This window comes from Pollachius pollachius (genome assembly GCF_949987615.1).
Source record: "Pollachius pollachius genome assembly, chromosome: 2".
Lineage (NCBI taxonomy): Eukaryota > Metazoa > Chordata > Actinopteri > Gadiformes > Gadidae > Pollachius > Pollachius pollachius.
Genome location: NC_136935.1, coordinates 24,732,058 through 24,750,268, shown reverse-complemented (window position 1 = coordinate 24,750,268; position 18,211 = coordinate 24,732,058). Strand labels below are relative to the sequence as shown.

The following is an 18,211-nucleotide window of genomic DNA, read 5'->3' as shown; positions in this document are numbered from 1 at the left end:
TTAGCAATATCAACATTGTAAGGTCACAATCACGTTGTTGGTCAAAAAGTGATTCTCTCGCTCTGAAAAGCATTTTGCACACATAAAAATTTGACAAGTGAATAGTTCTGTTCCTTTCAATACAAACGTGTTGTTATGCTTACAAAAGGCTTATTTAAGCATAAACCTCCATTTGGGAGTGAATTCCATTCGTTTTGAACAATATCAACATTGTAAGGTCAGAATCACGTTGTTGGTCAAAAAGTGATTCTCTCGCTCTGAAAAGCATTTTGCACGCATAAAAACTAGAACAGTTGATATTTCTGTTCCGTTCAATGCAAACGTGTTATTTTGCTTACAAAAGGGTTATTTAAGCAATACACGACAATTTGGAAGTGAATTCCATTCGTTTTTAGCAATATCAACATTGTAAGGTCAGAATCACGTTGTTGGTCAAAAAGTGATTCTCTCGCTCTGAAAAGCATTTTGCACGCATAAAAACTAGAACAGTTGATATTTCTGTTCCGTTCAATGCAAACGTGTTATTTTGCTTAAAAAAGGGTTATTTAAGCGTAAACCACCGTTTTGAAGTAAATTCCATTCGTTTTGAGCAATATCAACATTGTAAGGTCAGAAACACATTGTTGGTCAAAAAGTGATTCTCTCGCTCTGAAAAGCATTTTGTACACATAAAAACTAGAACAGTTGATATTTCTGTTCCTTTCAATTCAAACGTGTTATTATGCTTACAAATGGGTTATTTAATTATAAACCACCATTTGGAAGTGAATTCCATTCGTTTTGAGCAATATCAACATTGTAAGGTCAGAATCACGCTGTTGGTCAAAAAGTGATTCTCTCGCTCTGAAAAGCATTTTGCACACATAAAAACTAGAACAGTTGATATTTCTGTTCCATTCAATGCCAACGTGTTATTTTGCTTACAAAAGGGTTATTTAAGCAATACACGACCATTTGGAAGTGAAGTCCATTGTTTTTTTAGCAATATCAACATTGTAAGGTCAGAATCACGTTGTTGGTCAAAAAGTGATTCTCTCGCTCTGAAAAGCATTTTGTACACATAAAAACTAGAACAGTTGATATTTCTGTTCCGTTCAATGCAAACGTGTTATTTTGCTTACAAAAGGGATATTTAAGCAATACACGACCATTTGGAAGTGAATTCCATTCGTTTTTAGCAATATCAACATTGTAAGGTCAGAATCACGTTGTTGATCAAAAAGTGATTCTCTCGCTCTGAAAAGCATTTTGCACACATAAAAACTAGAAAAGTGAATAGTTCTGTTCCTTTCAATGCAAACGTGTTATTATGCTTACAAAAGGTTTATTTAAGCAATACACGACCATTTGGAAGTGAAGTCCATTGTTTTTTTAGCAATATCAACATTGTAAGGTCAGAATCACGTTGTTGGTCAAAAAGTGATTCTCTCGCTCTGAAAAGCATTTTGCACGCATAAAAACTAGAACAGTTGATATTTCTGTTCCGTTCAATGAAAACGTGTTACTTTGCTTACAAATGGGTTATTTAAGCATGAACAACCATTTTGAAGTGAATTTCATTCGTTTTTAGCAACATCAACATTGTAAGGTCAGAATTACGTTGTTGGTCAAAAAGTGATTCTCTCGCTCTGAAAAGCATTTTGCACACATAAAAACTAGAACAGTTGATATTTCTGTTCCGTTCAATGCCAACGTGTTATTTTCCTTACAAAAGGGTTATTTAAGCAATACACGACCATTTGGAAGTGAATTCCATTGTTTTTTTTAGCAATATCAACATTGTAAGGTCAGAATCACGTTGTTGGTCAAAAAGTGATTCTCTCGCTCTGAACAACACAGTCTCACTCCCTACTCGTCAAACGTGTGACGCATGGCCAAGGATCCCTGGCGCCAATTTCCGACGAAAAATGGGTACCTTTTTCGTCGTGTTTCGACGAGGGGTCCGTCAGATAGACATTCATGTTATACCTTTCGCGTCGTTTTTCAACGCGGGGGTCAATCAGATAGACATTCATGTTAATCCCTCACCGTCGGATATAGACGAGAGGAAATCAATGGTGATGCCGTAGCTATTGTCTATTGATTTGTTTGACAGATTCACCATTAAACGTGTTTATAATGCCATTTCTAGCAAGAAATGTACCTTTTCCTTGAATAATCTTCGGTCAGTGACTGTGTATGATCTTTATTAATCTTTATTATCTGAATGGGAAATGCAATATTTTAGGACCGATTCACCGTTAAACGTGTTTCTAATAACATTTCTAGCGAGAAATATGCTTTTTACTTGCATGATCTTCAGTCAGTGATTGTGTCTGATCTTTAGTTTTATAGTTATTAGGAGGATTGTATCGGCTCGCTCGCATGTTTCAACGACGTCAGGTTGCTAGGGAAGCTGCTTTCGCTAAACTAGCAGCTCACGTGTTTCCTGCGTTTCTGTTATTAAACTGTTACTTTATGTAACTTTTAATGATATTGTAATAACCACAGGCGAGGTAGTGAGCGAAGTAAGCTTGATAGCAGGTTTATTGGATTCCACAATCGGACAGGCAGGCACAGCTCCACCGGAAAACTACAACAACCAAAACTCCCGCCCGGAAGGAAACCCCCGGAACCCCCTCTCAGAAGGCCCGCCTCTTCCTCCCAAACCCTGTGACGCTACAATACAGGCCCCCAGGACTGGTGCATATTTCCCGAATCCACAAGTGCTCAGAGGCCAAGCCTGGTATTGCAGTCACTCCAATACAAGTGGGGAGCAGGAATGTGTCTCCGCAGAAAATGTGTGGATATCAATCAAAGGTTCATAATTATCTTTATACCGTGTACTAAAAAAATGTATTTTTTTCTTTTCAAAACGCCACCTCAAGCGTTGTATTAGCCGTTATCTCGCTTGGGAAGAGGGGTGTGCAGCTGAAAGAAGTCGTAGTGAATTAAATGGCATCCGAGAGGGCCTAGTTCAGTGCTCCGTTAACGTGTCAGATTTTTGGACTGGTTCATCTGCTGCTCAATAACTCTCACGGTCCTCTGCTTGCGATCATTGTGATTCATCATGTATTGATCCATTTATTCAAAAGATCCAAAGACAAAGAACAGGTGCATTACGGTATCATTTTATATTGTTGTTGGACCGGTGTGGGGGGATGGGCACGGATCCCTGGCGTCAATTTCCGACGAAAAGGGACGAAAGCAACAGACGACGCGATCGTCTGTTGCCGGGAAACGGGCGATCGCCTCAAATGACGTAGGACGCAAATGTTCAAGAACCGTCCTACGTCATTTGACGCGTCGTCTGTTGCTATTCGATTAAACAATTAAATACAATACAAACATGAAGTAAAAAAAAGTGTTATCTAGCGATCCGTTATCTGTATTATGTTATTTCGTCTTTTGGAAACATGAGCCGAATGTTTTTTGCAACCTGCCCGGTAACAGACGATCGCGTCGTCTGTTGCCAGGCAGGTTGTCAAGATGTAAACAACTGATGACGTAGGCCGGTACAATTTTCGCCCCCGGTACAATTTTAACGTGACACCGTCACATTATGCGACTATTGACTATAAATAAGATTGCGACGATCCCAAGGTTATTTCGCTTCTCAACTCCAATAGGTAAGTAGGTACTACATTCTAACCTGAATGAGGAAATTTAGCACCTTTACATATAAGATATGACCGAAATATGTCAGGAAGTTGTCGTTGTGTTTGTTTGCACAGTTTAAATGCCCTGTAACTTTATTACTTTCATTGGACAGAGACCAAATTACCGTGTTCCAATACCCGTACTATCCGTACTTACTAGCCACATTTTGAGTACGTAGTACGTTCCAATTCAGGTCCGGCGAAAATAAGTATACTTCAAGGACCCGGATGTCGTACTCAAAACGGGCTAATCGCAAAGTGTGGATCGAAGGACACTTCGAGGCGGAAACAGGCTGAGCCAAAGTCGGCGCATTTTCCACATAGCCTGCATTAATTTTGTAGTTTTTATAGCTTTTTATAGCTGATAGGCGTAAAGAGTTTATTGGGGGGGAGAAGCCGCGGCGGCAGTCGTGGTGCACTAACCGGAAATTACGATCACGACTGGCTCCTCCCCCACAATAAACATCCCGCTTTGAACGGTGAACTCTTTATGCCTAGCAGCTAAAAAAAAGCTATAAAGACTATAATAACTACAAAATGACAAAATTAATGCAGGCTATATGGAAAAAGCACCGACTTTGGCTCAGCCTGGCTCCGCCCTCTTCCACCACATCCCAAAGCATGGACAAACAATAGCAACATTTTCTCATTAGTTATTCAGTATTTACGTAGTAGTATCTAGCATGATCTTCAAATCTGAATTCATATTCTTTCCCTTCTCTCAACAGGTCCCTTCATCATTTATTTTAAAATTTCAGCTTCGTTTCAAAGTAAAAACAAGGGCACTTTTAAGAGCCACGTTTGTCTAGTAGTTAATTGTTGTCAGTCTCTCAGGTTCCCTGTGGTTCTTTCTCTTTCGCTCTTCCCCATCCCCCACCCCCTTCCCCCTACCCCCACCCCCTTCCCCCTACCCCTTTATTGGTGTTTTGTCATTGTGTTGTCTTGTGTGTCTTGTTCATCATGAGTGACTGCTCCAATGTCGAGCAGCTCGTTAAGGAGCTTGATGAGCTTGTTGATCATTCTAAATTAAATGATGAACTCCAGACCTTGGAAGGTTTCATCAATAAGATGGAGGTAGAACGGGAGGCAGCACTATCCACCAGCCATCAACCGGTCCAGGAGGCTCCACCATCCACCAGCCATCAACCTGTCATGTGGCTGAAGAGGGACAGTGATGGAAATGTTGTCTATGACAGACCAAGATCATGCCGAAACCAAATGGGTCAGTTTTATTTTTTCAGTCCTATTACTTAAAGGAGAACATTTCTCACATAGATCTAAAACGATATTGATTGTTTTACCACTTTGGATTGAATACATGAATCAGCCATGGGTCTGGTATAAGATGAGGTTTTTATTACATATTCATCCAGAGTGGTATAGACAACAAATTTGGCTAATAAAAGGTTTGTATCATTGTGTGGAATAAAATTAGCTCGTCAAAATGTATGGTATTGTAATGCTGTAAAGGTTGATTTGTGTTTTATTTTCCGCTACAGCTAGTCACAGCTACAGTCGCAAGACTGGTGCTCGTACTACAATGTTGGAAAGCAGCGTTGAGAGAACCAACTACTGTCCTCCTGACACTGTTGGTATGTTATTTATTTTGTCTCTATTCTAGTTCATTGTGCTTATAAATTCTAATAATTCAAATGTAAATTCCATGTCTTTGCGACAGAATAACAGACAACATCCATGTTGCACACTTCAATTTAGTTTTTAAATATTATGTATTATTTTTACAGAGTCTTTCCTTGAAGAGCTAAACTACTCACAGGATGATGACATGGATGATCAGGAAACAGCACCAGCACCACCACGAGCTTCCTTAGACTGGTCTACTCGAAGGAGTCTCCTCTCAGAGAGGTGGGCGAAAGAGAGACCCCGGCTGGTGAATACCATGGTGGCACAACAAAATGCGGAAACTGGGATCTGCCAACAGTGTGGCAGCAGTCCAGCTGCTGTCCGTTGTCGTGACTGCCGACCTCACCCACTCTTATGTGCTGAGTGTGATGTCAGTTTACACAGAAACCAGGTGTTCCACAACAGGGATGCAACAATAGCTGGATTCTTTCAGCCATTGCCTCCAACAACCTGTGTCGTGGACAGGGTTCTTTCCCAGTGTGGTAAGCTGTAGCGTCAAATTTAGGGCTGCACAATTGTTGCAATCGTAATAATCGCAAATAATCATGCATAGGTACATTTCTGTCATTTGACTTTTATATTCACGTCATCCTCCTTGACTGTGCCACTTAATCGCAGTAATCGCTTTATCTGTCAGTTATCTGTCAAAAACGCAATTATGTATTTTCAATAACTTCACAGTATAATAGGCTTCACAGGAATATTTTAAGTACTTTCTCTGAAACACACTTAATGAACTTTTATCTTAAAGCTTTTCAAAGTATTGATTTTTAAATGATTACAGAATACTTCCCAGTTAGTACATAGGATGATGTATGTCTTTAATCCCTGCATATGATGTGTCTTTCAGTGTGTATTTTGCCGTTGGAGATGCCCGAGAAAATTTGTACTTGTTCTCCGGGAACGTTGAGTGTCAACCCAGGAAAAGTTGTTGCTGTGGTTACAATAAATGGTAAGAATAAAATGAACTTGGGGAAAACCAGGGTCATTTCTATTGACTTTGTAAATGTCTCCTGAGTTATTTCTATTCAAATGTGTCCAATAGAAGTCTGAACTGGACAGATTTTTCAGTCCTGCGGCCCCCTGTTCCCGCAATATTTTGTCCGGTTCCCGTAATAATGTGTCATTTTTAGTCCTGCTCCCGCCCGCATCTGTAACCGTGTATCCGACTTCTGGCGGCGAAAGACCTCAGAAGGGATGTTCAGTTTTGGCTTCTGTCTCACAAAAGAGTCACTTTGACAACTGAGAAAGACTGCCAGATGTATGATTTTAAGTTTCTCGGTTCGGAATGTACTACAGGGGAGATTTGAATGTAGGCTACCTTTCTTTAGAAAGGCACTTCAATCTGAAGTAGCCCAGTGGTGTCCCCTTCTTCTGTCATGCTTTCAAGTCATGCTTTCAAGTTTCAGTAGCAGGAAAGAATTGAACCGACAAATAAACAACTATCTCTGTCAGTTAGGATGCTTCAACACAGTTCTTTATTGCTGCCTGACAGAACATCCAGCTCAACTATAATTATATACACTATTTTTATTTATGTTATTTTACTCACATTTTCATTTGCGGAAGTGCAGTGAATCATCTGTTCCTCCCGCACCAGCAAACACACTTCTCATCCCATATACAATGTGTTTTTGATTTTTCTAGGACGATATGATCTCTCTATGCCTGAGATGAAATGCGAGGCATGCAAAGCCACTTGGAGTGCTGGAGTCGATGACTTGGTCCGTAATGACTACTGGCCTGCGACCCTTCACTTCTCCACGGTGTACAATCAACGAACTGTCCGCTTCGGCCGTGTGAGTATTAGTGGTGGGAATCACTACCAACTAGTATGACGAGTATAGCAGAGTGACTGATGTGATTCAGCTAAACTCAATACATTGATAGAACATCATCAACAACTCAATCACTCAAAACATGTATTTCATTCAGACCCGTGTATAAGATCCTTGTCACGTCATAGTCATGCAGATTGCATTCAGAAACATTCAGAAAATTGTAAATGTATACAATTAGACTACAGTATCATGTTTTGATAAAATACTGTGAAATATGTTGACATGTTTTACTGTTCTGAAACAGACTGGGAAGATCACATCAGACAGCTTCAGAAAAAGCTTTTTGGAGTGGGAGGCTGTTAGATTTGAGGTCGACAAGATATGCAGGGAGGAGCCTTTTGTCTGTCCTGCATGCACCCCAGACATGCTTGCCGTTTCAGTGGACGGAAATCGCAAGCACTACCGCTTTAAGAATGCAGCAAGGTACTAAAAAAATGTGTGTAATTTCCAGTGTTGTTAAAGTAACTTTTGCTGTGTCATATTGACGGTCAATGTGTACCTCTCTTTCATTTAGATCTGAGGAGCAAGCCTTGTTTGATGGCATCTTCATTGCTAAAGATGATGAAGTAGAGAGATTTGTGGATTACATTCATTCTACCACCAACCATGTAAACTTCTATAATATTTCTAAAAACACCACCAATAACATCCTAACGTTGATATTGTTTGGGTGAGTCCTGACAATTTATGTCAACCGTTTTCCATGTTGTAGGTCTCTGGAAGAGGTGTCTGTGGAGGGGAGTGGTCAGCAGCCAGAGAAACATCTCAGAGATCCAGGAGTAAAATTGATGAGGAGGGACTTGAGCTTGCGGTGTGTCGACATGGAGTTTTTCTCAGCGCTCTCAACATGTTCAGGGGAGAAATCTACGCTTATCCCCTCTACCTGCAGAACAAGCTGGCAAATAAGCCAATAACCTTTTTTGCCATGGATGTTACATGCAAGTACTGGCCCTACCTCAACAAAGTGGCAAAAAGCTGCCCGGAGCTCCAGCACCTTCTTGACATGAAGCCATTCCTGTCAGTGTTTCATGCTAAAGCCCATGACTTTAAATGCGAGGTAAGAAAACATTACCATCTCATTGACTGTCCCTGAACACCTGGAAAGGTATGTTGGCAGCTTATAAATATTTTCTTTAATAGGTTAAATGGAGTGGAGCTTACCAGCAAGGGGCTGGATTGACACTTGGGGAGGAGGGTGAGCAGTGCAACGCCTTCCTCTCTAGGATTGCTGTTACGACAAAACATATGTCCAAAGCAGGTAAGTTTACCACACACTGCACTTCTTAGATTGAAAGTGTTATAAGGAAAGTGTAGCAGCTGCAAATCTCCACCTTCTCACCCTGTTAACAAAAGCACTCAAATTACTGTACCTCCAGATTCTTGTAATTATGGTGAGCTTTGTTGAGGTCACACATTTTCAGACTCGACGCCAAATGTCTCGAGACACTGACTTGTACCACTCTCCTGCGCCATTTGTCATACTGTCATACGACACCATACAAAGCTACTTGTTTACTCTTCTCCCCCACTGTCAACTCTCTGCTAATAATTTGTTCTGTTCACTTGACAAGAAAAAGGCACAAGACTGCAGGTGAGGGACGTGTAGTAAAAAACAGATGAGTTTATTTTTTTTTTTTTTGCAGGTCGTACAGACATGCTTACACTGATGGCCATGCGCTGGAATCAGCAAAAGTTTAATAACTTGGACACTTCACTTGCCCGCCGATATCAGAAGGTAGACGAGAGTCATTTTTTTTCTTATATTGTAGATGCCTTCTATTGTATATTTGTGTAGGGATAACATTTTTCTTTTGTTATTTAAAGGCCACAAAAGGCCTGGAAAGCCGGCTTCAGGACCTGGAGGTCATGAGAGTCCAACTGGCAGTGACACAGGTTGAAGTTGAGGGCTGGGTCACTGACGTAAAAGAGTGGGCAGAAGGTGAGAGTTATACTATTACTGATCAATGTGTCAGTTCTGCAGAAAAAAAGGAGAATCTTTATGACTTCCCTGTGGCCTTCTGTGTTACATTGAGACTTGGCTCATTGCAGTTAGCACCATGAAAATGTAAGTGAAATGTTTACACTTCTTTTCTTCTCAGCAACAACATCCCAAAAGAATGCAGATCTGGACGCGGTGACTAGTAGATTGGAGGTGCTGGTGGCCAGCATTAAAAGAAGGTCCCAGCGCCTTTACAAAGACACCGATGGCAGCAAAGGTCTGGCCCGGATGCGGCGCAAAATCAGAGAGGAGAAGGCCATTCTTGGCTCTGTTGCTGACAAATACAACAGCATGGTTCCAGATGCAGAGAGAATCACCTTTGACAGCATTCTCTCTGAGGAGACAGTTTGTCCGTGGCAACTTTCCCATGGTGGTATGTAAGCAAATCAGTTGACAATTTCGTATGATTCACATAGTAGCACAGAGCCAATTATGCCTTATTTCAGATGATCTCAGAAATTCTTTGAAAAATAAACGTACTTTGGCTTATTTTCCACAACTGTATCCCAGACAATGTCGATTTGAAAACCAAGAGGAAGGCGTTTGACGTTGTGATGGCAATAAGGAGACTTGAGGAGGAGAGGAAGATTGTCATTGCCGAGATGGCAAAGCATTGGAAGTCTCTCTCCACTCGTGCAGACACGCTCAAGGAGATGTCATGCCGGCTTTCCAGTGAGCCATTGCAAAGTACGTATTTAAGTAACATGTTGGAATACTATAATGTACATTGTCATTAATATTTTTTCCTGAGATTTCTAATGTGGCCGTTATCTTTTTTGTTTTACTCCCATAAGGTGAGCTGTGGGGTCTAAATGAGGAAGGGATCAAGGGTCTCCGCAGCTTAACCTTGAAAAAGAAGCAAGCAGTCACAACAATGATGAAGCATGCGAGAGGCTGTTACGCTCAAGTTTTGAGAGGAACCAGTATGGACTTCCAGAGGGACTGGGATGGATATGACAGTGACTCTGAAATGTCAGACGAGTGAACTTGGCTTTCATCGCTCCTGATATCCTGATGTGACTAGAAAATGTATGAACAGTGAATTTATTACAATCAGTAAAGACAAGCTGCGCTGATTAATTGCTATTTGTACTGTTTTTATTGATGCTATTATGAACTTACACTCCATAAACAAACTGAAAGCTGCCACACAGACCGACATCATTTTTATCCCTGTCATGTATAAGCATATCTTTATGAGTACATAATGTTCCCATGGTTTTGATGTGTGGGTGGAGAGGAGACCGGCTGAGGTGGATCAGAGGGCCCGGGGCGGGGTGGCCCTCGCGCTTTTAGACGCGTGCCCCAGTTGAAAACAGTTGAACTTTTGAAGAAAAGCGCTCCACGTCATCGGCGCTTTTTTTGAACGACCAATCAAAATCGAGGAGGAGGCAAGGCTAAAAGTATCAACAGAACACAAACTGAAACATGTCGGACGAAAGTTTAATAACAGCTGTGAGTGAGTGTCCGGTCCTGTACGACCTCACGTTAAAGGTGGTATTGTTGGTACTGCCTCCTGCCACGATTAATGCTGTGGACCCACACTCTCCTCCGGGCTACCACGACACGCGCAGGGGGATCGTCCGCAACATCCGCTGCCACGGCAAGAAGCGCTATTAATCTTGCATTCATTTTCTAATAAAATTGTAGGAGCAACCAGAGAGGACTTTGAGGGTTCAGATGCCAGATGATGTAGCAAACAGATAGAAGCTGTATATCTATGGATACAAGCGATGACGTGTATTAATGACGTAAACGAAAAACGCTCCGTGCGCCTTTTTTGAGCGGCGCGCATAAACGCATTGAAAGCAGTGCACGGAGCGCTCCGCCTTTTAAAAAGGCTTTTGGTGGACACGGCCCCTAAGGCAGCAGAAATCCTCAGAAACAACACTACAGATGCCATATTTGGCTGTTAATTATGATGCATAAGTTCTTAAGTCATTGTCAGCCCACAACTTGCAAATGTGACTTAATTCTAGTCACTACATGGTTATTATAGACACACAACTCAATTTTTCCAAAATTTGGACTCATTAACTCCCCCTGTTACAGATGGTCAATGAAAGCACCTTTGACAGACCATATTCAACTGCTTTTCATGTGCAGTGAGGGTACATTGGTTCATGACGTTTAGAGATATATCTATAGGCCTACGTGAAACTACACACATGTTTTAGGACTATGTCATCCGGACAATATAGGACCGTTCTGGATGGTTTGAGGAGAGGTTAAAGTTACAGTGTTCTATGAAGTACTGTACATGTATCTCCTTCCGCACAGCATGTTAGACCTATGCCGACTTTTTGGATAAAAAAGGTCCTATGATGGTCATTTAACAAGATGTGCTTGCAAAACTGAAACTGTACACAGGAATGTATTAGCACTACAATATATTATAAATTGGATCATCCAGGATCATCCTGTCAGACTGGGGAAGGGGTTAAAGGGTCTATAAACCGCCATAGTAAGTTAATGGGAAAATGCCAAAGGTGAAACAATCAATCAAAATAAACTCAGAACTGGTCCACATTGAAAAGTATGACTGTGTATAATACTACCAACGATATCTTATATAAATCTGGCCACAAAATAACTGTTGAAAGATTTTGACTGATTGTTTCCAGCTTGGTCCTTCAAGAGGTCTCTGAATGTATACGTCAAACAGCCATGATGTGTACCAACAAGAAAATCGAACTTTGTCGTAGGACAACAGTGAAGACATAGTTGGAAAGGTCTTGACATAGGGAGCAACATATGTCAATATGAGATTTGTGGGCAGTTCTTGCTCTTCAGGTTTGCCCTTTGAACCTTGCACCTGTGACACTTTTGAAGGCTTATAATTCAACAACAAAATACGCTCCAGACATAGGGTCAACAGTTTTGGAAAGCTCTGTACCTATACTAACATACCCGGCAGCAGACCAATAGGGGGCACCACTGATTAGGGTCAAAACCTATAAAAAACATGATTTCACCCTCTTACCAATACAAAAGTTAAAATCAGACCAAACAGGCGTGCTTCCTACACTTAAAAACATATAATAAGCTTGCATGGTTCGTGATCACAGTTTTACATAATAGAGATAATTAATTGGAACTACAAAAGCTATGACGCAGCACAATGATGTGTACTGCACTCGGCAGAAATTGTAGTTCTGGTATCCTATTTCCGGTATAGGGTTCAGAAATGATACATCTGCTAATTTGTCAACCGGCAAAGTATAACCATAACGTATACGTTTATAAAGTGAGTAGATGTATGTGATGAAAAAGATAAACAAATACATTTATTAGTGCTATTTTTAGGTTTTTCGTGCTGCTCTATCTCGCCGACAGAAAGGGGTGTGTTTAATGGCGTAACGTATTAAGCAACGTTTTCAAAGCATTTCTTTCAGACCTCAACCTTCGATCTATTTTCTTGCTATAAAGTGTTAATGTGGTCTATAATTTGTTTTAATATGGTGTGGCTTCCAAACAAGACGATTTAGTTCAGTATACCTGCAGTAGGATGGATTAATAAACGATAGCAGTCGCGGATTACTAGCAATAGCCTTACTGGCTAGTGAACACACCCAAAGGTTTTCAAGACGTCAGACGTCATTAGTGGTGGGCATAGATTTTTTTTTTAAATCTACATTAATTTTGGAATTAATCTAGATTAATCTAGATTAAAATGGCAAACGGCAAAAATCCTTTCGTTTACCTTGACAGCGGTCAATTACACTTGGCAACGGTGAATTAACAAATATAATTCACCGCCGGAAGTTGTCAAGTGCCCATGCAAGTGAACGGAGCAGTCTACAGAGGAGCCGTGTAATAATCCAAAATAATGTAAGGTTTAGAAGTTAATTCATATTTGAAAGTACAATTTATATTTACAATGTGTAGTCAGTTAATCATTTACATATTTATGTTACACAATTATGTGTCAGTCAGGATATTCTATTCAATCTGCCTCTGATTCCCTCACGTTTACCTCAGTCTAAATTCTAGCTTCTGACAAGGACGTGTTGTGGTTGTGAGTTGAAAAGTAAAGTAAAGTACCGCTTGAGAAAATCATCCGACCGTCTCCCTGCTGTTTATTCTCATAAAGAGTGATCCACCACCACATATCGAACCCTCACGTTACAATAATTCAACTCGATTTTATTTTTTTTACTAGTGTTGGTTACAAAATGATTCTTGACGAAAACTGGTGGGGAAATAACGGCCCACCACCACTAATATATATATATATATATATATATATATATATATATATATATAATATATATATATAATATATATATATAATATATATATACAACCCAATATAATAGAGTGAACAATACTACATTTGTATATTAATAACATTGTAATGCGTTTCCCAACTCACTCTATTAGTTTAATACTGCTAACTTCCAATCATGGGAATACATCAATGTATTTAAAAATACAATGCCCAGTACAATCGTTCCTTTGAAATTGTTAGGAAGCAAAGAAATTAGAAGGGATACTTGAAGTTCTTTAAGTTAATGAAAATGTATATTTACTAAATCAATCAAGGTAAAGGCTACATTATACTGTATGTAGATGATTTGGGTGAAATATATCAGTTCATTAATGTAATCCACTTAAATAATAATGTATTTGTGATGTTAAATTTTACTAAATTTCAAATATAATTATGCATTATTTATGTTTGTTTCCCATATTTTCTTCTACAATATTTAAAAAAAAAATACAAAACTGTCACATGATGTTTCTAAACACGATGGAAAAGTAAAACCAAAAATTCATTCAGTCATTTTTGGCAATAATTAATTCATCTTTAATCCACAAGGCTAATGGAAAGACGTAAACAGAAATATAGGTATACTTTCCTTTATTTTAAACAAAAATCAATTATAATAAATGAAAAAAGTCTGGCCGGCATCTTAGGATGGGAACTGGCAGGCCAGCTCCCATGTCTCCTCCCAGGTTTTTCCACTGTAAGTAAAAGTAGCGCAAAATAACATTAGAACAGTGAAAAATGGAGGAGCCATTTTAATAAATAATAGTTTCACAGCGTATATATTTTCCAAAAGTATTGTACGTCTTGTATTATATTGTTTTTATACAAACATATACATATAGAGTGCTTGATGCAATGTAACAGATACACATCAGCCACTCTCATCTATTAAGTCATAGAAAGTAAACTAGCCAATAGCCGATCTCAGTCAACGAGGATGATCTTGGCCGATACTGATGTTCTGCCAATGTATTGGTGAATGTCTACTTCCTACAGGGACTCACACAGGGACAATTATGCATGGCACCAGGCATGATATTGATAAGAGAAAGTGGCTAAATCCTCTAAACGATATGTGACACAGCATTTACTCCATCCTATACCAATAGTGTAATTATTATACAGATGGCTCTCAAAAATAACAATATTGTGAACAAGTTAAATTTGTCCCCCAAATGTATTTCAAAAAAGCTAATAGTCAATATATTCTAGATTCATTAGATATAAAGTGAAATATTACAAGCAATTCTTAGGTTTTAATCTATCTTGATGATTACAGTTTACAGCTCATGAAAACCAAAATAATAATTTCAAAATATTGTCTTCTTGACAATTTCCCACAGATTCTCTATGGGGTTCAGAGGAGATGAGTTAACCACGGTAATACCATGGTAAGCAAACCAGTTACTAGCAGTTTTGGCACTGTGGCAGGTGCTGAGTCCTGCTGGAAAAGGAAATCAGCATCTCCATAAAGCTCGTCAACTCTAAAATCTTCTGGTAGAAGGCTGCATCGACTCTTTTCACAATATTCTAATTTTCGGAGACCCACCTGTACATTCAAAGTTGTGTGTGCTACAATATACGTTCCAACCTTTATACATATGAGATGGTTAAAAGTGGAAGCAGAAAATACATGTATGAAGGCAATATAAACCAGTGCTTACCATGCAGAGCAAGGTAACCATCTCACCCTTACTTCTGCTCGCCCCTACAGAAATACACATACATATAATCAGGCTTGGAATTTCATAATTTTAGTGGCAAGGCCACTTGGCCTTCAGATGGGCATATTTGGTGGGGGGCACAAAGGCCACACGTCAGGGCACCAAGGCCAAAGTTAACTATACAGTAGGCTACATAAAAATGGAGTTGTATTTAGCCTATTCACAGCAGTAGACCTGCATCACTATATGAAACATTACAAAAAAATGAAACATGAGATATTACATTGAACTGTAAATCATCTGATTTTTATATGTACAGATATCTAGGCTGCTTGTAACATTTATTTTCTATTAGATGGTTTTGACAGGCCATAGGCTAAATAAAAATCGCTATAGTCGGACGCAAAGCAGAATATTGAAAGGGGGCACCAAGGCCACAGTGGCCTGTGAACCTCAGATTTTCAAAGGGACATCACGCAAAGGGCCATGGCCGTTGTTGAGCCTGCATGTAATTCATGCCAAGGACAAGAATGACTGAAGTTGGTAACCACTTGCTTAAATGGCCAGTGTTTTGTGATATCTGAAATGCCAGATGAGTCTGAGACAATGGAGAGATTATCAGACAGCCTAATGAAAAATATATTTCTATCTTACCTCATTCATCCTCCTTTCTGTGACGGCGTCATAATGAAATATTTTTTGCCTACTACATTTCCGGCAACCTTAAATGACAAAAAAGAAAATATTAATTAACCATAAATGTCAAACAGTAAGTAGAGGAATGTAACACGATCTGCAGTCTTGTGCATTTGTATGAAACTTTAACTAATTTTTAGATAGTTTTCATAAAATCTGGGGAACAACATTAAACATGGTCCAGCTAAATACAGCTAAGTAACTAAAGAATGTATTAGCCATCAAATTCAGTGATTTCATGGCCGAAATGTAGCCTAATTACAAAATTAATAAAATCGTACTGCCTAGCCGAAAGGACTGGAGCCAAATTCACCTGAGGATTTCTGTATTTCATGAATAATGATTACAAAAATGGGAAATTCGTACATAGTGTGCTAAGACTGAAGTTCACCTACACTTTCTTTTTTGGGGGGGGGGTTTGGCCAGGGCCTGAGGCTGGGGCTGGGCCTGGGGCTGGTGCTGGGCCAGGGCCTGAGGCTGGGGCTTGGACTGGGTCAGGGCCTGTAGCTGGGGCTGGGCCAGGGCCTCGGGCTGGTGCTGGGCCTGGGGCTGGGCCAGGGCCTGAGGCTGGGGCTGGGCCAGGGCCTGAGGCTGGGGCTGGGCCAGGGTCTGAGGCTGGTGCTGGGCCAGGGCCTGAGGCTGGTGCTGGGCCAGGGCCTGAGACTGGTGCTGGGCCAGGGCCTGAGGCTGGGGCTGGGCCTGAGGCTGGGGCTGGTGCTGGGCCAGGGCCTGAGGCTGGTGCTCGGCCAGGGCCTGAGACTGGGGCTGGTGCTGGGCCAGGGCCTGAGGCGTGGGCTGGGCCTGGGGCTGGTGCTGGGCCAGGGCCTGAGGCTGGTGCTTGGACTGGGTCAGGGCCTGTGGCTGGGGCTGGGCCAGGGCCTGGGGCTGGTGCTGGGCCTGGGGCTGGACCAGGGCCTGAGGCTGGGGCTGGGCCAGGGCCTGAGGCTGGGGCTGGGCTAGGGCCTGGGGCTGGGGCTCGGGCTGAGGCTGGGGCTGGGCTAGGGCCTGGGGCAAGAAAGGGTATAGGTCCAATATATGATATTGAGGCTGGGGCTGGGCCAGGGCCTGGGGCTGGTGCTGGGCCTGGGGCTGGGCCAGGGCCTGAGGCTGGTGCTGGGCCAGGGCCTGGGGCTGGGGCTCGGGCTGAGGCTGGGGCTGGGCCAGGGCCTGGGGCTGGGGCTCGGGCTCGGGCTGGGGCAAGACAGGGTATAGGTCCAATATATGATATTGAGGCTCGGGCTCGGCCAGGGCCAGGGCCAGGGCCTGGGGCTGGGCCAGGGCCTGAGGCTGGTGCTGGGCCTGGGGCTCGGCCAGGGCAAAGGCCTGAGGCTGGGGCTGGGGCTGGGGCTGGGGCTGGGGCTGAGGCTGAGGCTGAGGCTGGGGCTGAGGCTGGGGCTGGGGCTGGTTCCCTACAATATTAAATGTGTATGTTGATATTCGATATGTACACATCAGCAAAGGCGAAACGTTTAAAACTGTCATGACTTTTAAATGAAACAAATCCTACCTTCTTTAAGCAAAACAAAATTGTATGCCTTTTTCATACTGGCTAAAATTTTGAGGTTATCCTCAGTGGGTGTCAGCTGGTTCATCACATCAGCCACCCACTTTCCAGAGGCTTTCTCCCTTCTGGCATAAAATAAAATTGGGACATAGCCCAATGCACTTAGTTTTTTCACCTGTAATAGATAAATGCAGATAAGCAAACATTAGTTATTCTCACTGCATTCTTTTTCCACCATATTAAAAACAAAATTACTTTAAACAACATTACAATCTCCCCAAATGCTTTTTAAAATTGTGGCTTTGAAATAGGTCACCTGGAATATAGTCTTGCTTTTTTACACTTACAGATTACACTTATTTTTGTAAAATTAGGTCCTTGCTCTATCACAGAAGTATTAATGAAGGTGAAGCAAATCATTAATACTTAATGAAATATGAGCTTTTCTACTTACTGCAATATGGGCAGAGTTCACCACTCTTGCCGCGTTTCGATTTTTCAGGACCCCTTCCGCCCACTTCCTATCCAGGGACCCCGTTTTGGCCTTTAGTTTTCCCTTGTTTGAGAGAGCTGCGAAACAACTGCTGCAGGTTTTTCGGCACACCTGGTTTGGTAAAAGTATACCAAAGTGAGACATCAGATTCACAGTCACAGAGAAGAAGTACAATCAAGATATAGCTTTTAATTTGGCTGTATTCAGGAAAGAGGCACAAATGAAGCACAATGCAATTCAGAATATGCGTCTCTGGGTTGACACAGGATTATCCAGAGATTAAGTACACAACAGATCGTGGTAAAGGATAGATAATCATACAGTGAAAGTGGCAGAGGTATGAGACACCCAGGCTACTCTAATCAATGATGCCTATGGTGTTTGATGAAAAACAAGCAATCAAAATTTATATCAATCCAGACATTATCCCTGTTTTGGAACACAGTACAGATATCATAA

At 41.3% G+C, this 18,211-nt stretch overlaps 1 long non-coding RNA gene across 1 annotated transcript; it reads right to left on the bottom strand.

The window, feature by feature from the left end:
* Positions 1-13,990: 13,990 nt before the first annotated feature.
* On the bottom strand, positions 13,991-17,848 carry LOC307092007. The gene is made up of 5 exons (XR_013812780.1): positions 17,714-17,848; positions 17,263-17,434; positions 15,714-15,781; positions 15,060-15,103; positions 13,991-14,090 (listed from the first exon to the last, which is right to left on the bottom strand). It is a non-coding gene; the product is annotated as an uncharacterized lncRNA (long non-coding RNA).
* Positions 17,849-18,211: the final 363 nt, after the last annotated feature.